Below are 21604 nucleotides of genomic sequence, written 5' to 3'. Positions count from 1 at the left end.
TTAATTATTAGTTTCTTATGGATTTTTTTAACTTTATTTTATTATGTTATGTTAATCACCATACATTACATCATTAGTTTTTGATGTAGTGTTCCATGATTCATTGTTTGCATATAACACCCAGTGCTCCATTCAATACATGTCCTCTTTAATACCCATCACCAGGCTAACCCATCCCCCCACGCCCCTCCCCTCTAGAACCCTTAGTTTCTCAGAGTCCATAGTCTTTCATGGTTTGTCTTCCCCTCTGATTCCCCCCCTTCATTTTTTCCCTTCCTACTATCTTCTTCTTCTTCTTCTTTTTTTTTTTTTTAACATATAATTTATTATTTGTTTCAGAGGTACGGGTCTGTGATTCATCAGTCTTACACAATATATTTTTTAAAGATTTTATTTATTTGAGAGAGAGGGAGAGTGCAAGCGAGTGGGGTGGGGAGGAGCAGAGTGAGAGGGAGAAGCAGACTCCCTACTGAGCAGAGAGCCAGATTTGGGGCTCGATCCCAGGACCCCAGGATCATGACCTGAGCCGAAGTCAGCCGCTTAACCCACTGAGCTACCCAGGCACCCTTTCAGTTGAGTATTTATGGTCTCTCCAGGCAATCCTGCTGGTGAATTTTGCTCCTTGAGTTGTACACCATGACAACTCTGTCTCCTGGGCATTTTAGACTTGTTAGAAATACAAAAAGCCACTATTAATGACAAAAAGAACGCATTTCTGGGTACATGTGTTGATATTCCTTACTTAGGAGTTTACTAATCTCAATTCTATTTATTAGCCCTATAATTATAGCCATAAACATCCTTTAGCTGCCTTGTTTCCCAGCTTTCCAAATCTATAAGACTCTCCAAAGAGCAGTAAAAATAACACAACTCCCCAAGTATCTGGGTATCACTGCTTTACATAAAGACGCAGGTGACTGTCATCCCATTTTGCATTTACATAGACCCATCTATCCTTCTTTATCTAATAGGCTAAAAATCAATATCTATCCTATGGCCCAGGATAGAATAATTGTTACAACAATTTCCTTATGTAAAAGCTCCTGCAGAAATTGACATTAAAAATACACCCAGTGTGTGGCTGCTATTCTCTTGGGACTGTAACTCACTCTCAAGTCAATTAGCACGAGGCCAGAAGGAAAAGGGGTCATCCTAAATCATTTGACTACAGGCTTCAACGGGTGTAAAGAGCACTAAATTCACTCAGAACAAGGCAGCATTTCCGATGGGCAGGAAAGTGAGAGTTAACACCCACCTAGTCCACCCAACTATTGGAAACTGAATATTAAGGCACCATTTTATTGCTTTTTTGCTCTTCTTTCAATTTGTGTCCTTGCTCATTTATTATACATTATTCCTGTGCTTGATCATAATGTCACTGGGGGTCTTCCATAGCTAGCATACCATATCAATGTGGATTCTGTCTACTTTCCAGAGTTCCTTAATGCCTGGCAGAGTCCTCTCAGATGCAATTCTTCCTTTCAAGTTGAGTCCCCATGTGTGTAGCATTAATTTCTGTGGCTGCATGTAATTCATTCAGGGACTCACACCAGCTGAGAATCACATATGGGAGTCCAGATTTACAGAGCTTTTTGATTTTGTGTCTTGCCAGCCCAGAGGAAACAATTTTCTGTTTGAATTTTGAGTGTTTGCCCTGCTTTACATCGTCCACTAGAGATGGTTGTTTGAGAAACCATATTCAACAAGAGGCCCATCCAGCAGCAGGTTGAACCAGTCAACAATCTTCAACAGCCTTTTTGTTGCCCTTATTTCCAGCATCACTTGAATGTTCCTTGTCTGTTCACCTTCAGGTGTCAGCTGCCATTGATGCATACTGCTTTCTTAAGTCCGGCTCACTGTCTGGCTTCTTTATTCCCCAGAGAAGTTTTCCTTTTCCCCAATCATTTCTTTTAACTGTGTGACCTAGGCAAATAATTTTCTCTGAGTTTTAAATTTTTCTACCTGTAAAATGAAAAGACTGGATTAAATGAGGACTCTTAACATCTTAAATAGAATTCAAGACCATGCTGACCTCATGGAACACATCCCCTTCCATAAGACTTTTGAATGGCAGAAAATATCACCCAACATTTGGAGCAAGAAATACCCAGAGGTAAGGCTGGATATCACCTACCTTGGGTTACCTCCTATTGTTGGTTTCTAAATAACCTTAGTCTTCATCTCCACTCAGAATCTTGACATCTTCCTTTTCACCACAATCCCTTGCCAGGAGAGGAAAAGGAAGATAAGAGTTGTTTTGAAAGGAGATGGGCAGTGTAAAGCACATCTGGAATAGAATGCCTTGCCAAGGCTCTCCAAACAGAAAGAGTTTAGCAAGTCTGAGCACACACAGGCAACTCTACACACACACACACTATATTTTTCTGTAATTGAAATCTGACCTTTCTTTCTCCCCTATATTTTCCACCTAAGTCACCCTGAAAGCTATATTTCTTCTCTGTTCTATCCACTTATGAGTTTTATTTTTTTTCTCCAAAAATAAGATACTAGATTACAGAACCATCTATAAAATTACAAGTTTGTCTTGGAATTGGAATGGGAAGAGCAACTTCTGTTAAAGGTATTTATTTACGTTCATCATTTTGAGTGTCAGGGCAGTTAAAAAACTGTGATGCACAAGGCTATGTCCCTGGTCTAAAATTAAGAAACTAATTGGGCAAATGTGACCAAGGAGAGCAGCATGGGTAAGGGGTGCAATTAAAGAAATAATAAGCTAGAGAGGTGCTTGAGAAGTAGAACATGGCCATCAAATTGCAAGGGGGTGGAGGGATTAGCAATAAATCAAGAGCTCTGGATCAAGCAAAATGGGGACAATTGAAAGCACAAGCAAGCTCCCAGCTCCACAGCAAAGGCAAGACTCACTTCAATTAAGCAAGGTGAGAATTGTGAATCCGGGCACGCCCTATTTTGCTTAAGATTCTAATTGAGACCACATCCTAGCTCCAAAGCCACTTTTACTTGAAAATCCTCATGTAGGTTAAAATAATTCATTAGACTTCGGTTAGTCATTGACCTACAAATGCATTTACATGGTAATTGTTCCTGGTCCACTTAACTTAATCATCTGGTTGTATCTCTATGCTTCAGAAGAGTGCACCTACTGGGTTATGACTTTTACCATCTTTTTTTTTTTTAAACCTTTTGCTGTATAACTGACATAAAATAAACTGTACATGTTTAAAGTGCACAATTGATATGATTGACAAATATATACAACTATGAAACCATCACAGTAATCAGAATAGTGAACATACCAATCACCTCCTAAAGCTTTATGTCCCTTGGTAATCATTCCTTCCTGTACTTCCCTGATCCTTATCCCTAGCAACTCCTGATCTGCTTTCTGCCACTATCAATTAATTTATATCCCCTAGATGTTTATATAAATGGAATCATTATATATTATGTTTTCGGTCTAGAATGTTTCAGCATAATTGTTTTAAGATTCATCCATGCTGTTTCATGGACTAATAGTTATTTTTTATTTCCTTTTATTGCCAAGTATATTTCATTGTGTGGATTTACATTGCAATTTGTTTATCCTTTTATTAGTTGATGGATATCTGGGTTGCTTTCAGTTGGAGCAACTGCAAAAAAAAAAAACTGCTATGAACATTTGTGTACAAGTCTTTGTATGGATATATATTTCCTTTTCTCTGAGTAAATATCTAGGAGTAAAATGGCTGGATAGTATAGTAAGTGTATGTTTAATATTTTAGAAACTTCCGAAGTAGTTGTAGAACTGCACCCCCAGTGGCAGTGTATGAGAGTTCTAGTTTCTCCTCATCTTCACTTATATCTGGTATCTTAATCATATTTCTACCCCCCCCCCAAATACTTTGAAGATGCTGCTCATTCACTGATTGAGTGCCTACTATAGGATAGGCACAGTGACTGACTGATATGAGTTCTTGTGATACTCTATAAATAGGGACAATCAATTTTACAAGCCAGAGAGGAAAATTTGCTTGTTAGGATCACAGGGAAAAAATAAAAAGGAGTTAGAGATAGGATTTGGATCCTCTGGTTCTAGAGTCTTCTTTCTGTGATGCACTTGATTTTCAGAATAGTTGTAATAGTGGGGGAAAAAGCAAAAGCCTTTAAACAGATGACCTAGATTTGACTTAAATCTACAGTGGGGACAAGCCTATAATATGTCTGCTATTATTTTAGATGCCTACATGAATATTACCTGTTTTAAAACTCACAAAAAGCTTAGGAGACTAGGGCTTTATTTAATTATTCATGTAGATAGGGAGACAGAGGATCAGGGAGACTAAAGGACTTGCCCCCAGTGTTAACACAGCTAGTAAGAAGATGTATAGGCACATAAATAATTCAAATGTGTACTTCTAGAGCTCTTTTCTGCATTTCAGACTTCGGATTCATTTACAATTCAGGTTGACTCTTTGTTTCCTATGTAATCATCTGCCTCATTTTTCCATTTATAGAGTAAAATTATAAGCATTAAATCAACTATAAAGCACCTACTATATGCTTACCAAATAAAACCTGTCCTGAAATTAATTAAGGGGTAAAGGGGTTGACAACTCATTAGTTTTTCTTCTCAATAACCTTTTCTCCGTTTCTTCCTGTCTGGCAGAGCCTGCTGCTTTTTATAAGGGTCTAAAATTATAGGAACTTGCTTTTCTAGAATTTTTTGCTGCTGGAGCATAAAATGTAACCAGTTTTAATAGGATCTAAAGAAAAAACATGCCTCCCCAATAAAAGAGATGCCCAAGAAGATCCTATTTGCTGGCTAAGACAATTTCTTTAAGCAACGTATTTGGCAACCAATCATTAAGAACCAGCAGAGAAGTTGTGATCATGTGGAGAATGATAGAACACAACGATACAAAGCACAATGATGAGCATTGTTGAGCTACTGAATTATCAACCTCGATTCTGACTGTCATGGATTAAATGTTTGTATCCCCCCAAAATACATATGTTGAAATCCTAATTACCAATGTGATGGTATTTAGAGGTGGGGCCCTTGGTAAGTAATAGGTTTAGATGAGGTTTTTAAGGTGGGGCCCCCACAATGGAATTAGTATCCTTATAAGAGGAGTCACCAGATCTCTCTCTCTCTCTCCTCTCTCTCTCTCCTCTCTCTCTCTCCCTTTGCCAAGGGAGGACAGAGTGAAAAGGTAGCCATCTACAAGGCAGGAAGAGAATTCTCACCAGAAACTGAATCTGCTCAGCTAAAGCATCCTAATTGATTCAGCTTAAAAACTATAGGCCAAGGGGCGCCTGGGTGGCTCAGTCGTTAAGGTCTGCCTTCAGCTCAGGTCCTGATCCCAGGGTTCTGGGATCGAGCCCCACATTGGGCTCCCTGCTCCACGGGAAGCCTGCTTCTCCCTCTCCCACTCCCCCTGCTTGTGTTTCCTCTCTCGCTGTGACTCTCTCTGTCAAATAAATAAAATCTTAAAAAGAAAAAAAAACAAAAACTATAGGCCAAGCACCAATTTAAATATCTGCAAATAAGTGATCCCATTTAATCTTGAAGACATGGCCATGAGATAATTATTGCTATGCTCATTTTGAAGAGGAGGAAAGAGAAGCTCAGAGAGTTTAGATGACCTACCCAACTTTACACTGATAACAAATAATGGTGAATGAAACCAAAGAATGTTTGAATCTAGTCCATGTATTTTTTATTTCAGTAAGACAACTCTTTGGAGAGACTGTGGTATAAATGCAAATTTAATTAGAAAATATATAACTTAATTATGAAGACAGCAACATGCTAGCTATTTTATTAAGGTGATGCAGTTCAACTATACTTTTATATATATCTTGAGTCTTATCATAACAATCTTGAAAAAGTCCAGATAATTATTCTTTCAGTTATGTTTTTTTTTTTTTTTTTAATTATGTCCTTAGTGCCTGCGACACGTCAGACACAAAGCTAGGCTCTGTGAGATACAAAAACTTCAGATACAAAAAGTAAAGGACATAGTTTTTGCCCACAATATTTGGGTTGGAGAAAGTTAGTAAATAATATGACAAGTGCCTCAGTAGAAGTAATATATTAAATGTTATTACAAAGTGTTCTATGATTCTGTGTATTTACATTGTGTTTAAAAAATCAAAAATTTTATCACACACTATTAGAGTATAATGAATAGTTAACGATAAGGTTTAGTTTCTGTGTATGAAGAGAAGAATACCTGAACAGATCAGCCCTTATAGAAAGGAAACAAGAGCATGGATCAGACAGAAGGATGCCCCCAGGTACTGACAGAAATCATTCTTGATGGCACTGTGAGTCCCTCCCCGGGGGTTCACCTGAGGACCCTAGGGCTAGATAGAATTCATACAGCAGGATGTGCTGTCAGAAGTCTGATTGAAACTTTACTGAGAACAGAGATTCACACTGAAATGAATAGAATAAGAAACCAGCATGTGGTAACCTAATTCTTCCCAATATAGCAAGTTCTTGGTGGAAAATAACAAAACAAATAAATTTAAAAAGGAAATTTTCGTACCAAACCAACCAGTTCGAAACAGCGATGTGTATCAGACCGCAGAAAACTCTCCCCCAATGGAAGTTGTAAAAACCCTCTCCACCTGAGTCATTTAAAAGTAGCCTGGTTAAAATAATTAGAAATTTACTCTGGGGAACAATCCATTAGTGGCCAAGGATGTACAAGATGAATTGATAGGTCCCTTAAAGTCCTACTTTCATAGTACAACTTTCTGTGCATTCATATTGTTGCCTTCATTAAAAATTTTTTTTTTTATTTTGTTTTCAAGGCCCTGTCATTCACTGGTTGAATATTAATACAGAAAGTACTTTCTAGAGTGAAAATAGATCTCCTCAGGGCCAGAATGGAATTTAATCTCTATGCATGTTATAGGTCTCTTATTTGAGGTGGGGGTTGGGGTTCAAGCATCTTCATCACCCCACCCCACACTTGAAAAACCTTAAAAGACTAGAGGGGTACCTTGCTAGTGCTAGTCACCCATTTATCAACCAGGTCTGGCTTGTCTGGTTTATCTGTATTCTAACACAGCTTTTCTCACATGCTAAAGAAAAACATGACTGCTCTGGGCAGCAGATACCCTTTTCCAGGATATTCAAGTGGTTTGGAATAATGCCAACTGTGTGCTCTTAAAAAACTACAAGTGTACTCTTCTATTAAAAGGTATGATTCCAATCAGAATCAGGGCAAGGCAAGCAATCTGGACCCTCCAGGGGAAGCCTGGGGAATTCTTCAACAACAAAATACCTTTGTAATTCTGTGTAGATAACTCTGTGGACTCTAAGTTGTGACAGTTAGCAGAGAAAGATGAAAGATCCTGTGGAAATGTTCCCCTAGAAGCAACTTTAGTTTTCACTAACTAGTAGTTTTGTTGCTTTGCTAACACATACAATTTCCCCTTTCTGTTTTTCCTTGCCTTTCCCTCTTGCACTTTTGTCTTTATTGAGTAGTGTGCTTCATCAAAGTTGTCATGCACCAGACACTCTGGGACTGCAAAGATGGTCAGTGTACATTCTCTGTCTTCAGGAAATCTTTCTTTCATGTTTTTACTTGTTAGGTACAGGTTAAGATGCTGTAAGCTAACACTCCAAAATACAGTGGCTTATATAAGAAAGAAGTTTGGGTTTTTTTCATGCAACAGTTTAGAGGTAAGTGGTCCAGGACTGTTGAAGCCTCTGCCCCATAAAGTCATACAGAAATGCAGATTTTCTCTAACTATGGATTTGCCATTCTCTAGAAAGTTTCTTCATTACAGTTCAAGATAACTATAAGATTAATGAAACATTGAAAGCAGGCAATTTCATTTTAGGGAGGAGATGCATACGTTGCACATCTCCCAGCTCCCATACTAGGAAAGGGAGCATCTTTGGTACTGGGCCGTGTGACTTTAAAACTCCAGAATTCTCTCTCTAAATGTAAAGGGGAAAGAATGAATACTGGACAAATTACCATCTTTTCCATAAAGACAACGAGGAAAAGGCACTGGAAAAACAAAACCAGAAGACCTCAGTAACGTGCTTGGTCCTATGGAAGGTCACTTGGTCCTTGGCTTCTTCATTTGTAAATGAGGGGTTGAACAAGAGATTTTTGAGGTTCTTTTCAACCTCAGTGTTGTATGAATCACTTTCCTTACCCACATCTTTACCTCTGACCTCTACTTTTATAATGCAAAAAGGAGCAAGTGAACGTTGATTTTCTTAACAACAATGAGCACTGTTTTCTTTCTTTCCTTTTCTAATTATTTACTTTTTAAAATGGAAAATGAAAAGTTGTTGCTTTTACCTTGATAAATTGTGAAATGCCTTTTCCATCATTCTCCTTGCCTTCCACCTCTTCTTGCATTAGTGGGTGAACTCGCTGTTCCTAAAAAATGAGTCCCTTCAGAAAATGTTCTTTGAGGAAAATTTGAAGAACAGAAAATTCCAGGTTTTCTAAAAAAAATAATAATAATAATTAAATGCTATCTTCTTTCTTTACTTCTTACAGAAGTATTAAGTAATACTTCATGAAAAAGGAAAAGGACAAAAAGAAATGCAATAGAGATGAGTCTCTGGGACACTCATTAACTGGATAGAAAAGAATCAGAGAAATCTGGAAGAGGAAAATAAAACCCTTATATGACAGTCTATTGTAATTGTTATATTAAATTTAGAGAAATATTTAATTTAGTATCAAATAGCATACTGTTTCAAGTGAAATAGTATCAAACTATTCTACATGCCATAAATATAACTGAAGAGGTGATTACTTTTTTTATAGCAATTTTATTGAGATAATATTCACATACCATAAAATTCAACCTTTTAAAATATAAAATCCAGTAGTAGTATATTTACAGAGTTATACAACCATCATCACTATTGATTTTTGGAACATTTTCATCATTGTCAGAAGAAACTTTGTATCCATTAGCAGTCACTGTTCACCCACTCCCTCCCATCCCCAGTTCTTAATTTACTTTCTACATCTATGAATTTCCTACTCTGAATATTTTGTATAAATAGAATCATACAATATCTGGGCTGTGGCTTGATTCTCAATTCTATTCCATTGTTCTATACATCTATTCTTAGGATACCAAGACACTATCTTCATTATTGTAGCTTTGTAATAAGTTTTGAAATTCGGAAATTATGCATCCTCTTTATTTTTGTGAGTGTTTCAGATTTTCTGGGTCTCTTGCATTTCTATGTGAATTTTTTTCTTTGGTTTAATTTGCTTCAAGCATTTTATTCTTTGTAATGCTATCATAAATAAAATTGTTTCATTTCACTTTCAGATTGTTCATTACTAGTGTTTAGAAATAAAAATAATTTTTGGATCTTTGTTTCTTATGGGCCTATTGAATCTGTTATTGCTTCTATTAGTTTTCTTGTGGATTCCTTGGGAATTTATGTAAAAGATCTGCTGAAACAGATACTTTTACTTTTTCCTTTCCAAGCTGGATGCATTTGTTTCCCCCTTTTTCTTGCCCAATTGCTCTGGCCAGTTCATCTACAATATTGAATAGAAATGGACAACCCTGTCTTGTCCCTGATCTTAAGAGGTAAATCTTCATTTACTACACCATGTTTAGTGTCAGTGTTTCATAGATGTCCTTTATCAAGTTGAAGAAGTTCTCTTCTATTTCTAATGTGTTGATAGGTTTTAATCATCAAAGAGTATTGGATTTTTCATATGAACTTGAGAAAAATACGTGTTTTGTCATTCTTGTTTGATGTCAATTTCAGATGTTTGTTAGATCTAGTTGATATAAAATATTGCACAAGTCTAGTTTTTGCTGTAGACATTCTGCTTATTTCTATCACAATTGAAAGTTAGGTACTGAAGTCTTTAAATTCTATTGTTGAATTGTCTATTTCTCCTTCAATAATGTCAGTTTTTGCTTCATGTGTTTTGGAGCTCTGTTGTTAGTTGCAACTATGTTTATAATCATTATGTCTTTTTATGGATTGGCCCTTTTATTGTTATAAATAAACTCTAATGACCGTTTTCATCATAAAGCCTTTTGTTTGCTCTTAGAATAGCCATTTTATTTCTGTTACTATTTGCACGGCATATAATTTTCCATCCATTTATTTTCATCCTATTTGTGTGTTTGAATCTAAAAGTGTATTTTTAAAGTGCATCTTTGAAGCTAAAATGTATACAGGCATACCTTGGAGATTGTGGGTTCAGTTCTAGATCACCTCAATAATGAGGTGCAATGAACAAGGCAAATGAATTTTTGGTTACCAGTGCATATAAAAGTTATGTTTACACTGTACTATAGCCTATTAAATGTGCAATAGCATCATGTCTAAAAAAAATGTACACAGCATAGTTAAAAAGTACCTTGTTGATAAAATGCTAAGGAGAGCATGTGATCTGATGAGCACTGGGTGTTATATGCAACTAATGAATCATTGAACAATACATCAAAAACTAATGGTGTACTATATGTTGGCTAATTGAACTTAATAAAAAAAACTTTATGTAGTAATAAGATAGAGCTTGTTTTTGTAAAGAAAAATATTTCAGGTATTTTTAGCCTTTTCTTAAATGTTCAATAAAAGGTAGTTCCACCAAAAAAAAAATGCTAACAATTAACTCAGTTTTTAGCATAGTCACTGATCACAGGTCACCATAATGATAGAATAATGTAAAAATTTGAAATAGCACAAGCTTACCAAGATGTGACATACGGAGACAAAGTTAGCAAGTGCTCTTGGAAAAATGGTGCTGATAGATTTGCTCGACACAGTTTGCCACAAATTTTTAATCTATAAAAAAAGTGTAGTATCTGTGAAATGCAATAAAGCAAAGCATGATAAAATTAGGTACACCTGTAGTTGTATGTTTTCTATTTTTAATTGAAATATAATTGACATGCAATGTTATATTAGTTTCAGATGTGCAACATATTGATTTGACAATTCTACTTATTACTCAGTGCTTACCAAAATAAGTGTAGACACCGTCTTCCACCATACAACATTATTACAGTATTACTGACCATAGTCCTTATGTTGTATTTTTCATCTCCCTGACATATATTTATAACTAGAAGTTTGTATCTCTTAATCCCCTTCATCTATTTTACCCATCCTCCTCACTCACCTATCCTCTAGCAACCACCAGTTCATTTTCTGTATTTGGGACTCTGTTAGAGATTTTTTTGTTGGTGGTGGTTTTTTAAAGTAGATTTCACATATGGGTGAAATTGTATGGTATTTGTCTTTCTTTTTAGGACTTATTTCACTTAGTGTAATACCCTTAGATCCATCCATGTTATCACAAATGGCGAGATTTCATTCTTTTTTTTTTTATGGCTGAGTAATACTCCAGTGTGTGAGTCTGTGTGTGTGAGTATATGTGTGTGTGTTTATACCACATATTCTTTTTCATCTTCTTTTTCATTCATCTACTGATGGACACTTAGGTTGCATCTATATTTTGGGTATGGTCAATAATGCTGCAATAAACCTAGGGGTGCATAGATCTTTTTAAACTAGTGTTTCCATTTTCTTTGGATAAATACCCAGTAGTGGAATTACTGGATCATAAGGTATTTCTATTTTAAATTTTTTGAGGAATTTCCATATGGTTTTCCACAGTGGCTGCACCAGTTTACATTCCCACCAGTGGTGCGTTAGGGTTCCTTTTTCTCCATATTCTCACCAACATGTTCTTTCTCATCTTTTTTATTCTAGCCATTCTGGCAGGTGTAAGGTGATACCTCATTGTGGTTCAGATTTGCATTTCCCTGGTGATTAGTGGTGTTGAGCATCTTTTCATATGTTTGTTGGCCATCTGTGTGTCTTCTTTGGAAAAGACTTTTCAGGTTCTCTGCCAATTTTTTAAACAGATTGGGTTTCTTTGGTGTTGGGTGGTGTAAGTTCTTTGCATATTTTGGATATTAACCATCTATTAGATATTTTACTTGCAAATATCTTCTCCCATTCAGTAGGTTGCCTTTTTGTTTTGTTGATGGTTTCCTTCACTGTATAGAAGCCTTTTATTTTAGTATAACCCCAATAGTTTATTTGCTTTTATTTCCCTTGCCTGAGGAGACAGATCCATAAATATCTTGCTAAAGCCAATATCTAAGAGATTATGATCTATATTTTCTTTTTTCGGAGTTTTATGGTTTCCATTTGGGTTTACTTTTGTGTATGGGCTAAAAAAGGGATCTTCCTCCCTCCCCCCTCCTCCCTTTATATAGCTGTCTAGTTTTCCCATCACTTATTTATTGAAAGGACTTTCATTTCCCCATTGTATATTCTTATCTTTTTGTCCTAGATTAATTCGCCATGTTGTTGTGGTCTTATTTCTGGGTTCTGTACCTGTTCCATTGATGTGTGTGTGCGTGCGCGCGTGCATGTGCACGCGCAGGCCAAAACTATACTGTTTTTTGTTTTTTGTTTTTTTTAATTTTTTATTGTTATGTTAATCCCCATACATTACATCATTAGTTTTAGATGTAGTGTTCCATGATTCATTCTTTGTGCATAACACCCAGTGCTCCATGCAGAACGTGCCCTCTTTAATACCTATCACCAGGCTAACCCATCCTCCCTCCCTGCCCCTCTAGAACCCTCAGTTTGTTTCTCAGAGTCCATCGTCTCTCATGGTTCGTCTACCCCTCTGATTTCTCCCCTTCATTCTTCCCCTCCTGCTATCTTCTTTTTTTTTTTCTTAACATATATTGCATTATTTGTTTCAGAGGTACAGATCTGAGATTCAACAGTCTTGCACAATTCACAGCGCTTACCAGAGCACATACCCTCCCCAGTGTCTATCACCCAGTCAGCCCATCCCTCCCACCCCACCCCCCACTCCAGCAACCCTCAGTTTGTTTCCTGAGATTAAGAATTCCTCATATCAGTGAGGTCATATGATACATGTCTTTCTCTGATTGACTTATTTCGCCGAGCATAATACCCTCCAGTTCCATCCACATCGTTGCAAATGGCAAGATCTCATTCCTTTTGATGGCTGCATAATATTCCATTGTATATATATACCACATCTTCTTTATCCATTCATCTGTCGATGGACATCTTGGCTCTTTCCACAGTTTGGCTATTGTGGACATTGCTGCTATAAACATCGGGGTGCATGTACCCTTTCTGATCCCTACTTTTGTATCTTTGGGGTAAATACCCAGTAGTGCAATTGCTGGATCATATGGTAGCTCTATTTTCAACTTTTTGAGGAAGCTCCATACTGTTTTCCAGAGTGGCTGCACCAGCTTGCATTCCCACCAACAGTGTAGGAGGGTTCCCCTTTCTCCGCATCCCCGCCAACATCTGTCATTTCCTGACTTGTTAATTTTAGCCATTCTGACTGGTGTGAAGTGGTATCTCATTGAGGTTTTGATTTGGATTTCCCTGATGCCAAGCGATGTTGAGCACTTTTTCATGTGTCTGTTGGCCATTTGGATGTCTTCTTTAGAGAAATGTCTGTTCATGTCTTCTGCCCATTTCTTGATTAGATTATTTGTTCTTTGGGTGTTGAGTCTGATAAGTTCTTTATAGATTTTGGATACTAGCCCTTTATCTGATGTCATTTGCAAATATCTTCTCCCATTCTGTCAGTTGTCTTTTGGTTTTGTTGACTGTTTCTCTTGCTGTGCAAAAGCTTTTTATCTTGATGAAGTCCCAATAGTTCATTTTTGCCCTTGCTTCCCTTGCCTTTGGCGATGTTTCTAGGAAGAAGTTGCTGCGGCTGAGGTCGAAGAGGTTGCTGCCTGTGTTCTCCTTTAGGATTTTGATGGACGCCTGTCTCACATTGAGGTCTTTCAACCATTTGGAGTCTATTTTTGTGTGTGGTGTAAGGAAATGGTCCAGTTTCATTCTTCTGCATGTGGCTATCCAGTTTTCCCAACACCATTTGTTGAAGAGACTGTCTTTTTTCCATTGGACATTCTTTCCTGCTTTGTCAAAGATTAGTTGGCCATAGAGTTGAGGGTCCATTTCTGGGCTCTCTATTCTGTTCCATTGATCTATGTGTCTGTTTTTGTGCCAGTACCATACTGTCTTGATGATGACAGCTTTGTAATAGAGCTTGAAGTCCGGAATTGTGATGCCGCTAGCTTTGCTTTTCTTTTTCAACATTCCTCTGGCTATTCGGGATCTTTTCTGGTTCCATACAAATTTTAGGATGATTTGCTCCATTTATTTGAAAAAAGTGGATGGTATTTTGATGGGGATTGCATTGAATGTGTAGATTGCTCTAGGTAGCATGGACATCTTCACAATATTTGTTCTTCCAATCCATGAGCATGGAACGTTTTCCCATTTCTTTGTGTCTTCCTCAATTTCTTTCATAAGTATTTTATAGTTTTCTGAGTACAGATTCTTTGCCTCTTTGGTTAGATTTATTCCTAGGTATCTTATGGTTTTGGGTGCAATTGTAAATGGGATTGACTTGTTAATTTCTCTTTCTTCTGTCTTGTTGGTGTATAGGAATGCCACTGATTTCTGTGCATTGATTTTATATCCTGCCACTTTACTGAATGCCTGTATGAGTTCTAGCAGTTTTGGGGTGGAGTCTTTTAGGTTTTCCACAGAAAGTATCATATCATCTGCAAAGAGTGAGAGTTTGACTTCTTTGCCAATTCGGATGCTTTTTTTTTCTTTTTGTTGTCTGATTGCTGTGGCTAGGACTTCTAATACTTCTAATACTATGGAACACATGTTGCATAGCAGTGGTGATAGTGGACATCCCTGCTGTGTTCCTGACCTTAGGGGAAAAGCTCTCAGTTTTTCTCCCTTAGGAATGATATTCTCTGTGAGTTTTTCATAGATGGCTTTTATGATATTGAGGTGTGTGCCCTCTATCCATACACTCTGAAGAGTTTTAATCAAGAAAGCATGCTGTACTTTGTCAGATGCTTTTTATGCATCCATTGAGAGGATCATATGGTTCTTGTTCTTTTTTTTATTAATGCATTGTATCACATTGATTGATTTGCAGATATTGAACCAAACTTGCAGCCCAAGAATAAATCCCACTTGGCCGTGGTGAATAATCCTTTTAATGTACTATTGGATCCTATTGGCTAGTATTTTGGTGAGAATTTTTGCATCTGTGTTCATCAGGGATATTGGTCTATAATTCTCCTTTTTGATGAGGTCTTTGTCTGGTTTTGGGATCAAGGTAATGCTGGCCTCATAAAGTTAATTTGGAAGTTTTCCTTCCATTTCTATTTTTTGGAACAGTTTCAGAAGAATAAGTATTACTTCTTCTTTAAATGTTTGGTAGAATTCCCCTGGGAACCCTTCTGGCCCTGGGCTCTTATTTGTTGGGAGATTTTTGATGACTGCTTCAATTTCCTTAGTGGTTATAGGTCTGTTCAGGTTTTCTATTTCTTCCTGGTTCAGTTTTGGTAGTTGATACATCTCTAGGAATGCATCCATTTCTTCCAGATTATCTAATTAGCTGCCATATAGTTGCTCATAATATGTTCTTATAATTGTTTGTATTTCTTTGGTGTTGGTTGTGATCTCTCCTCTTTCATTCATGATCTTATTTATTTGGGTCATTTCTCTTTTCTTTTGATAAGTCTGGCCAGGGATTTATCAATCTTATTAATTCTTTCAAAGAACCAGCTCCTACTTTCGTTGAACTGTTCTACTGTTCTTTTGGTTTCTATTCATTGATTTCTGCTCTGATCTTTATTATTTCTCTTCTGCTGGGTTCAGGCTTTATTTGCTGTTCTTTCTCCAGCTCCTTTAGGTGTAGGGTTAGGTTGGATATTTGAGACCTTTCTTGTTTCTTGAGAAAGGCTTGTATTGCTATATACTTTCCTCTTAGGACTGCCTTTGCTGCATCCCAAAGATTTTGAACAGTTGTGTTTTCATTTTCATTGGTTTCTATGATTTTTTTTAATTCTTCTTTAATTTCCTGGTTGACCCATTCATTCTTTAGTAGGATGCTCTTTAGCCTCCATGTATTTGAGTTCTTTCCAACTTTCCTCTTGTGATTGAGTTCTAGTTTCCAAGCATTGTTGTCCAAAAATAGGCAGGGAATGATCCCAATCTTTTGGTACTGGTTGAGACCTGATTTGTGACCTAGGATGTGATCTATTCTGAAGAATGTTCCATGAGCACTAGAGAAGAATGTGTATTCTGTTTTTTTGGGATGGAATGTTATGAATATATCTGTGAAGTCCATTTGGTCCAGTGTGTCATTTAAAGTCTTTATTTCCTTGTTGATCTTTTGCTTAGATGATCTGTCCATTTCAGTGAGGGGGGTGTTAAAGTTCCCTACTATTATTGTATTGTTGTCAATGTGTTTCTTTGCTTTTGTTATTAATTGGCTTATATAATTGGCTGCTCCCATGTTAGGGGCATAGATATTTACAATTGTTAGATCTTCTTGTTGGATAGACCTTTTAAGTATGATATAGTATCCTTCCTCATCTCTTATTATAGTCTTTGGTTAAAATCTAATTTGTCTGATATAAGGATTCCCACTCCAGCTTTCTTTTGGTCTCCATTAGCATGGTAAATGGTTTTCCACCCCCTCACTTTCAATCTGGAGGTGTCTTTGGGCCTAAAATGAGTCTCTTGCAGACAGCATATCGATTGGTCTTGTTTTTTTATCCAGTCTGATATGCTGTGTCTTTTGATTGAGGCATTTAGCCCATTTACATTCAGGGTAACTATTGAAAGATATGAATTTAGTGCCATTGTATTGCCTGTAAGGTGACTGTTACTGCATATTGCCTGTGTTCCTTTCTGGTCTATGTTACTTTTAGGTTCTCTCTTTGTTTAGAGGACCCCTTTCAAGATTTCTTGTAGGGCTGGTTTCATGTTTGCAAATTCTTTTAGTTTTTGTTTGTCCTGGAAGCTTTTTATCTCTCCTTCTATTTTCAATGACAGCCTAGCTGGATATAGTATTCTTGGCTGCATATTTTTCTCATTTAGTGCTCTGAATATATCGTGCCAGTCCTTTCTGGACATGCCAGGTCTCTGTGGATAGGTCTGTTGCCAATCTAATGTCTCTACCATTGTAGGTTACAGATCTCTTGTCCCGAGCTGCTCTCAGGATTTTCTCTTTGTTTCTGAGACTTGTAAGTTTTACTATTAGATGTCGGGATGTTGACCTATTTTTATTGATTTTGGGGTGGGTTCTCTGTGCTTCCTGGATTTTGATGCCTGTTTCCTTCCCCAAATTAGGGAAGTTCTTTTCTATAATTTGCTCCAATATACCTTGTGCCCCTCTCTCTCTTTCCTCTTCTCTGGGATCCCAATTATTCTAATATTGTTTCATCTTATGGTATCACTTATCTCTCGAATTCTGCCCTCGTGATCCAGTAGTTGTTTATCTCTCTTTTTCTCAGCTTCATTATTTTCCATCATTTGGTCTATATCACTAATTCTCTCTTCTGCCTCATTTATTGTAGCAGTTAGAGCCTCCATTTTTGATTGCACCCCATTAATAGCCTTTTTGATTTCGACTTGGTTAAATTTTAGTTCTTTTATTTCTGCAGAAAGGGTTTCTCTAATATCTTCCATGCTTTTTTCAAGCCCAGCTAGTATCTTTTTTTTTTTTTTTTTTTTTTAAGATTTTATTTATTTGCGAGAGAGAGAACGAGAGACAGAGAGCATGAGAGGGAGGAGGGTCAGAGGGAGAAGCAGACTCCCTGCTGAGCAGGGAGCCCGATGTGGGACTCGATCCCGGGACTCCAGGATCATGACCTGAGCCGAAGGCAGTCGCTTAACCAACTGAGCCACCCAGGCGCCCCCAGCTAGTATCTTTATAATCACCTTTCTGAACTCTAGTTCCAACATCTTACTAATGTCTGTATTGATTAGGTCCCTGACAGTTGGTACTGCCTCTTGTTCTTTTTACTAGTTGATTTTTTCCATCTTGTCATTTTGTCCAGAGGAGAACAGATAAATGAGAGAATAAAATGTTATACACTAAACAAATCAGAAGAGACCTGAAACTTGGGGAAAAGAAAGGAAAAGAAAGAAAAAAGAAAAGAAAAAGAAAAAAAAAAAAGCATATGATCAAATATGATCAGGCTGGTGAATAGATCAGTGCCACACACTAGATTTTGGGCATCTTTTGGTCTGTTAGAAGAAACTGCCCCCAAAATTTTAAAGAAAGAAAAACATATATGTACAAAAATAAGGGTAAATACAATGAAGGGATGGAATAGGACTGTAAAGATGAAAATTATAAAAGATTTTATAAAAGGAATTGATAAGATAAGAAGTTGGTTGAAAAAAGAAAGAAGAGGATTTAAAAAAGGGGGAGAGAATGTGATCAGGCAGGAGACTAGAACAAAGGCATACACTAGAGATTTAGGGTATATTTTAGTCTGTTAGAAGAAACTGTATTCCAAAATTTTAAAGAGAGAACAACTTATATATCTATACCAAAAATAAGGTTAACTACAATGAAGGGATAGAATATGACTCTAAAAATGAAAAATAAAAAAGATTTTTTAAAAAAGGGTTGATAAGATGTTGGTTGAAAAGGGAAAAAAATTTTTTTTAAAAAATAGAAAAAGAAAAAAAAGAAAATTAAAAAGATTAACTTTGAAAGACTAAAGAATCATGGGGAAAAAGCCATGAATTCTATGTGCAGTATTCCCCTAGTGCTGGAGTTCTGCCATTCTCATTGATTGGTAAACTTGGTCTTGGCTGGCTGTTCTTGCTGATCTTCTGGGGGAGGGGCCTGTTGCTGTGGTTCCTGAGTGTCTTTGCCGGAGGTGGAATTGCCCCACCCTTGCCAGGTCAGGCTAAGTTATCTGCTCGGGTTTGCTCTCGGGAGCTTTTGTTCCCTGCAAGCTTTCCGGGCAGCTTTGGAGAACGAGAGTGAAAATGGCGGCTTCCCAGTCTCTGCCCCGGAGGAGCTGAGAATTAGGGACCCCATTCCTCAGTGTGCCCCCAGAGAAAAGCAGTCAGTCACTCCTGTCTCCCCTGTCTCCGGTTGCACGCTGTGCTCACCCGGCCTGTGACTGAGCATTTCTATCTCTGGCACCTGACTTGGTGTGGAGTCTCCAAACCCAGCAGATCCCTGCGGTGCGCTGCCGCGCCACTCCTCCCAGGGGAGAAGGGGAGTCTCCCCGGATCTGCCGCTTGTTGGGTCCCTGCTGGAGGAGCAGTGGCCCAACTGTGCCCTGGATCACGGTTTATGGCAACCCCGAGCTGAGAGCCCACTCCTCGGCTGCAGCCAGCTTCCCCACTCCTATACCTGGGAGCTCTGCCGCACTCAGGCACCCCCGGTCTTTCTGTGACCCCGAGGGTCCTGAGACCACACTGTCCTGCGAGGGTTCCACCCCCTGCTTAGCCACTGGAGCGACGTCCCTCAACCGAGCCGACTTCTAAAATTTCTGATTTTGTCCTCTGCTGCTCTATCACTTGCCAGAAGTGGCTGACAGAGGCTCCCTCCCCCGCCGTCTATTTTCCTGAATATCGCCTCAGATTCACTTCTCCACACGTCCTACCTTCCAGAAAGTAGTCGCTTTTCTGTCCAGAGAGTTGCTGCTATTCTTTTCTTCGATCTCCTGTTGAGTTCCTAGGTGTTCAGAATGGTTGGATCCCTATCTAGCTGAATTCCTGGGACCAGACGAAATTTAGGTCTCCTACTCCTCTGCCATCTTGCTCCTCCTCCTTATCCTTCCTCTTCTTAATGTGATATATCACGTTGATTGACTTGTAAATATTGACCACCCTTCCATCCCTGGAATAAATACCACTTGATATGATGAATGATTTTTTTTTTAAGTTCAATTAGCCAATGTATAAGTACATCATTAGTTTTTGATTTAGTGTTCAATGACTTATTAGTTTTTTTTAATGTTTTGTTGAGTTTGGTTTGCTAATATTTCTTTGAATTATTGCATCTATGTTCATCAGGGATATTGGCTTGTAGTATTCTTTTGTTGTTATTTAGTTATTTTTGTTTGTTATTTAGTTGTTATTTCTCCTCTTTCATTTCTGATTTTATGTGGGTCCTTTTTTTTTTTTAAAGATTTTATTTATTTATTAGAGAGAGAGAGAGTGAGTGCACAAGCAGGGGGCAGCTGCAGGCAGAGGGAGAAGCAGGCTCCCCACTGAGCAGGGACCCCGATTTGGGGCTCAATCCCAGGACCCCAGGATCATGAGCTGAAATGAAGGCAGATGCTTAACTACTGAGCCACCAAGGTGCCACCCCCCTTTTTTTCTTATTGAGTCTGATTAAAGTATATCAGTCTTCCAAAGGAACAGCTCTTGGTTTCACTGATCTTTTCTATTGGATTTTTTTGTCTTTATTTCAATTATTTCTGCTCTAATCTTTATTATTTCCTTCTATTAAATTTGGGCTTTGTTCTTTCTCTAGCTTCTTTGGTGAAAGGTTAGGATTTTTTTATATTTTTCTTGTTTCTTGAGATAAGCCTGTATCACTACAAACTTTCCTTTTATAACTACTTTTGCTGGATCCCAAAGATTTTGGGGCATTTTTTTCATTTACATTTATCTCATGTATTATTTATTTCGTCTTTGATTTTTTTTTTTTTTTTGACTCATTGGTTGAGTAGTAGCATGTTTTTTAACCTCCCTGTGTGTGTTTTTGTAGCTTTTTCCTGTAATTGATTTCTAGGTTATACAGTTGGGCTTCAAAAGATGCTTGATATGATTTTAATCTTCTTAAATTTATTCAGACTTCTATTTATTAAGCTTTAAAATTTTAATTCAAGTTAGTTAACAGTGTTATATTGGTTTCAGGTGTGCAATGTAGTAATTCAACAATTCTATATATTACTCAGTGCTCATCATTATAAGTGTATGCTTTAATCTATTTCTCTCCCCCTCACCCACCTCCCTTCAGGTAATCATCAATTTGTTCTCTATTGTTAGAGATAAACTCAGAAACGCACTCTTTTCTTCTCCTTTCTTCATTTGTTTTGTTTCTTAAATTCCACATATGAGTGAAATCATATGGTATTTGTCTTGCCCTCACTGCCTATTTTGCTTAGCATTATACTCTCTACCTCTATCCCTGTTGTTGCAGATGGTAAGATTTCATTCTTTTTTATAGCTAATATTCCATTGTGTGTGTGTCTGTTTATAATGTGGTATATATACCACATCTTCTATATCCATTCATCTATCAATGGACACGGGTTGGGCTGCTTCCAAAATTTGGCTATTATAAATAATGTTGCAACAAACATGAGGTGCATGTATTTCTTTGAATTAGTGTTTTTGTATTTTGGGGGTAAATACCCAGTAATGCAATTACTGTATTGTAAGGTAGTTCCATTTTTAACTTTTTGAGGAATCTCCATACTGTTTTCCACAGTGGCTGCCCAAGTTTGTATTCCCACAAACATTATGAGGCTTATTTTCCCACATTCTTGTCAATACCTGTTGATTCTTGTGTTTTTGATTTTAGTCATTCTAACAGGTGTGAGGTGATATCTCATAGAAGTTTTGATTTGAATTTCCCTGATGGTGAGTGATGTTAAGCATCTTTTCATGTGTCTGTGGCCATCTAATGTCTTCTTTGGAGAAATGTCTGTTCATGTCTTCAGCCCAGTTTTTAACTGGATATTTGGTCTTTGGGTATTAAGTTGTATCAGTTCTTTGTAGGTTTTGGATACTAACCCC

The 21604-nt window shown here is 37.4% G+C and overlaps 1 protein-coding gene across 10 annotated transcripts in view; it reads right to left on the bottom strand.

Moving 5' to 3' along the window:
* Window positions 1-375: 375 nt before the first annotated feature.
* Window positions 376-21604, bottom strand: part of LOC118546233 (uncharacterized) — a 567633-nt gene continuing 546404 nt past the window's right edge. For 8 of the 10 annotated variants that reach the window (XR_013448159.1, XR_013448158.1, XR_013448160.1 and 5 more), the window contains 3 exons: window positions 8292-8440; window positions 2135-2222; window positions 376-1962 (listed from right to left, as the gene is read on the bottom strand). The gene's annotated coding sequence lies outside the window, so the exon portion shown is untranslated. The remainder of the gene's footprint in view (window positions 1963-2134; window positions 2223-8291; window positions 8441-21604) is intronic. The other 2 variants (XM_078073053.1, XM_078073054.1) reach the window with 2 other exon arrangements.

Source organism: Halichoerus grypus, chromosome 5, assembly GCF_964656455.1.
Source record: "Halichoerus grypus chromosome 5, mHalGry1.hap1.1, whole genome shotgun sequence".
Classification (NCBI taxonomy): Eukaryota; Metazoa; Chordata; class Mammalia; order Carnivora; family Phocidae; genus Halichoerus; species Halichoerus grypus.
Note: the sequence above shows the minus strand (reverse complement) of the source record. Positions and strands in the feature narration are given on the sequence as shown.